We start from the raw sequence: 4,837 nt of genomic DNA, 5'->3' as shown, positions 1-4,837 counted from the left end.
ATTCTAATTCTACGATTGTACACAGTATTTCTGCAGTAATAATAAATGTATTATTTAAGAACTGTATTATGTAATTATTAACGTATAAATAATAGATTGCATAGACTAGATTTGAGAGAGAGCGAGAGAGCGAGAGAGCGAGAGAGCGAGAGAGCGAGAGAGCGAGAGAGAGAGAGAGAGAGAGAGAGAGAGAGAGAGAGAGAGAGAGAGAGAGAGAGAGAGAGAGAGAGAGAGAGAGAGAGCTACATAAACACTATGCAAATCTAATAAAACTAAATTTCAATTTCATCTTATGTGTCCGTAGTGCAGCGGTGGCACGGTCGCCTCGAACACGACTGACTCGGGTTCGATCCCCGACGGAGACCACAACCATAAAGTTTTTATGTTGTTTCAACATCTAAATTTGCTTACACACTCACAAACATTCTTTTGGTTGTCTAATGCACAAGCAGAGCTCGTCTGTTCGTGTATGGTTGTATGAGTTTGTGTTTTGCAATTCACCGTACATGTATGCACACACACACACACACACACACACACACACACACACACACACACACACACACACACACACACACACACGTTCACTACTGGTACTAATAATGATGGTGAATATAATTACATTCATGATAATAAATAATGGTAATTACAATAATGGTTATAAACGTGGTGACATGATATTGGTTAAGTTGATAGTAATACTGGTGCCAGCAAGGATAACTATACCAGTTAAAGAAAGAAAGAGAGTGAGAGGAAGGAGAAAGAGAAAGAGATTGGGGAGAGGGGAAGGAGAGAGAGAGGGAGAGAGGGGTTACCGATATATAGAAAGATAGTGCGCTAGTGAGGGATGAAGAGAGAGAAAAAGGGGGGGAATGGAAAGGGAGAGAAAAGTCATTTTTCGTAATTCAGATTTTTGTCGGATGAATATTTTTCGTGGCCAATTTGCTTTTGAACTCTGAAAACGAGATTAAGTGATCTATGTGTTTTGCAATTGAACACACACACACACACACACACACACACACACACACACACACACACACACACACACACACACACACACACACACACACACACACACACACACACACATACACACACACACACACACACAAATACATTCACTACTAATACTAATAATGATGGTAAAGATAATTACATTCATGATAATAAACAATTGTAATTACAATAATAGTGAAAAAAATGATTACATGATATTGGTTATGATGATAATACTGCTGCCAGTAAAAATGACCATAGCTGCTAAAGAAAGAGAATGAGTGAGAGGAGTAAGGAAAAATAGAGAGTGGTGGGGGAGAGAGGGAGAAGGAGAAAGAGAGGGAGGGAGATATAGAAAGTGAGATGATGTGTTAGCAAGGGAAGAAGAGAGGAGAGAAGGGGGGGCGGAGTTTGAGGAAAGTCGTTTTTCGTAATTCAAATTTTTGTGGGATGAATGTTTTTCGTGTCCACTCTCTCCCTTTCTCTTTTTATAACATACACACAAATGAACGCAAAAAAAGTTTCGACCCATTTTCTCATTCAACACTTTCTTTTTCACTTGTATTCGCTTTATTTTCTGTTATTGCAGTTTCTATATTTTTCTTTATTTCGCATATATATCGGAATTTGACGAATTTTGTACATGAAAATTTTCTCACTCGCCTTTATTTTCCAATGATAGGGACGTTTCTGTTAATTTTTGTTATTCGATTTTTTTTATCGCATATATACGCTGAAATAGGAAAGAATGGAATTTTCACGCAAACAAACACATACACACATAAAAATAGGGAAAAACTGATTGCAACCGACGGGCGTCTTGTAATTTTTGTGCCCGGGGCTTTTCATGTCTTTCAGCCCCGGGCGAGGTTGCAACCAGAGGGAGCACTTTTGGCTCCCTTTTGCAGATTCGAACTCGCGATCGCGGGTTTCGAATCTGGCGCCCTTACCCTCTCGGCCACGGTGTCGAGGGGCAACAGGGGCTTTCCATGTCTTTCAGCCCCGGGCGAGGTTGCAACCAGAGGGAGCACTTTTGGCTCCCTTTTGCAGATTCGAACTCGCGATCGCGGGTTTCGAATCTGGCGCCCTTACCCTCTCGGCCACGGTGACGAGGGGCAACAGAATAGATTGGGAGAGGGTTTTATGCAACATGTGCAACATATATGTGATGTGTGAGCGTGTGTGTATGTGTGAGTGCGTCTGAGCGCGCGCGAATACATGTGTGCTTGTGAGCGCGCGTGATACCCAGGATGATTATGGGACGACGGTGATGCGACAGTGATGGTGAAAATAATGGGTGATGAAGGTAATTTCTAGATCGTGGATAAGCCAGGAACAGGTTTGGACGCTCGGGTCGAAAATGTGAATGCATGAAACTTTCGGAATTAAAAGTCAGATACTAACAAATATCCTTCAAAAATAAATTAAAATATGGTACAACTGAATTTCTTTCGAATCTATTTCACAAAAGTGTAAAATCTTATACCGAGCCATAATGAAACAAATGTGCAGGTAAGCACACGAGCAACCTTACTTTATTACTGAACATATGAATTCGTTCCGCCGCTCATCTAAATCACATAGGCCTACTCCTGCACGTTGTAACAAGAGACTTTGGAAATGGAAATGACTGTCCTATTTGTTAGATGTTAGCCTGTCTGTCTCCTCGTAGGAATGTAAATATGAATTTGACCAACATTTTCCCCGCGCTCCTGTCGCCAGTCATCGAGAAATTCATTATTATCATTATCCTCATCATTAGTATTCGTATCATCATCATTAGTATTATGATCATTATTATTGTTATTATTATTTTTATGATTTAACAAATTCAAATATTCACAAACTGATGTACAGACATTTTAAAGATGCATATCGTAGTATTTCAGGAGCTGTTGCATTCTCTTTTTATTCGATGGATTAGAGCAATATGAATTATCTTTCCTTTCTTGTTTTTATTTGGATTATTACCATTATCATCATCATAAATCACTATTACTATTTCTATAATTATCTTTGTTTTTATTGTTATTATTGTTATAATCATTACCGTTGCTGTTTTTATTATTACCGTCATCATTATCAGCATCATTGTTAGTATCATTGTTATTTTCATTGTTATTATCATTGTTATTATCAGTTATTATCATATATAAACATACATGCACATATTTATATTTATATATGTATATGTATAAATATATACATATATGTATATGTATATATGTATGTATGCATTTATATGTGTGTGTGTGTGTGTGTGTGTCCATTTATCATATAAAACTATGTGTATGTGTTAACACATACACATTCGTCTCAGTTGGGATTCGAACCCAAGTCTTTCGCGTAAGAAGCGAATGTGCTATCCACTGCACCACGGAGACTATAGTATATAAAGGAACTTTAAGAGGATTTAATATCAAGTGTCCTAACTATGTACATGTTTAGTAATGGTTTCAAAAAAAAATAAAAAATAATAATAATGTGTATTATGATTAAGATGATAATATTGATAAAAGTAATGATAATGACAATAACAATAAAACAACAATAAAGATACTTATAAGATAGATATGATAATGCTAGTGATAATGACAGTAATGATAACACTTTGAATAAAAACATTAAGTAATATAAGTGAAAAACCCTTAAAATGTAGTTTTCCGCTCGGGATCGAACCGAGGACCTTGCGCGTGTGAAGCGCACGTGATAACCACTATAACACGGAAACGATGTTCTCTATAAATGTTTATTTGTTTAATGTTTAGCTGCAATTATTATTATTTTTTTTTACTGACACTTTTTTTTTCTTTTTATTATCGTTATTATTCTCTACCAGTCTCTCTCTTTCAACCACTATTATATCAAAATTAGACAGTGAAACATCCCACATTTCTATCGTTCCCGTGGTGTAGCGGTCATCACGTGCGCTTCACACGCGCAAGGCCACCGAGGTGTTAGAGGATGCCTGTTGCTACTAATGAACAGAAGATTGGTCGGATGCCCTCTTTTGTTAGGCATATTACCTATTTCTACGGCCGTGTCCTCAATTTAGTCTAATTAACGTCAGATCACATTCAAAATGCCCAGTGCGCATTCCCACATCCGCATTTCAAGTACCCACAATCCCCACACCCACGTAGACAGCCAGCACTAGTTTCCCACACGAGGGATGCACGCCAGAGATCAGCCTCGGCGTGGACCTTTTCCGTTGAACTGAAAACACGAGAAAGCCAGAGAGCTGTCTTATCATGTGAGACGTACTATCCTTTCTGTGTACAGTAATATTTATCATACAGTAAGATTTATTTCTTCGCCGTATTATCAGAGTCGAAAATTATTTTTTTCTCGTTCTCTCACTTTTACTTTCACTCTCTTACACACATCACTCACACTCACCCCTTCTCTTTTTTATCTATCTTTATTTCTGTCTCTCCATCACCTTCCCTCTCTCTATCTGTCTCACTCTCTCAAGCACACTCTCAGACTGTCTATATTTCTTTCATTCCTTCCTACATTCCTTTCATTTCATCTCTCTCTCTCATTTCCGATCTTTCTCACTCTCGCGACTCTTTGTCTATATACCTCTGTTTTTATATCTCTCTTTACCCTCCCCCTATCTATCTTTCTCTCTTTCTCCATCACTCACTCTCTATTTCACCCTTCCCCTCTCCCTCTCCCTCTTCTTTCCTCCCAAACTCCCGCCTTACTCTTCCACACACACTCTCTCCCTTCTCACCACCCCCTTCTCTCTGTGTGTGACTTTATCTATCTCTCTCCCTCTCTCTTTTTCTCTTTTTATCTATCTTTCTTTCCCTTCCCCCGCCATTTTTCTCTC

General features: G+C 38.4%; 1 non-coding gene across 1 annotated transcript; it reads right to left on the bottom strand.

Annotated features, from left to right (window-relative positions):
- Positions 1-3,311: 3,311 nt before the first annotated feature.
- TRNAK-CUU (transfer RNA lysine (anticodon CUU)) lies at positions 3,312-3,383 on the bottom strand. Its single transcript has one exon. It is a non-coding gene; the product is annotated as a tRNA-Lys (tRNA).
- Between the last annotated feature and the right edge of the window lie 1,454 nt (positions 3,384-4,837).

Source organism: Penaeus vannamei, chromosome 3 (genome assembly GCF_042767895.1).
Source record: "Penaeus vannamei isolate JL-2024 chromosome 3, ASM4276789v1, whole genome shotgun sequence".
Classification (NCBI taxonomy): domain Eukaryota; kingdom Metazoa; phylum Arthropoda; class Malacostraca; order Decapoda; family Penaeidae; genus Penaeus; species Penaeus vannamei.
Note: the sequence above shows the minus strand (reverse complement) of the source record. Positions and strands in the feature narration are given on the sequence as shown.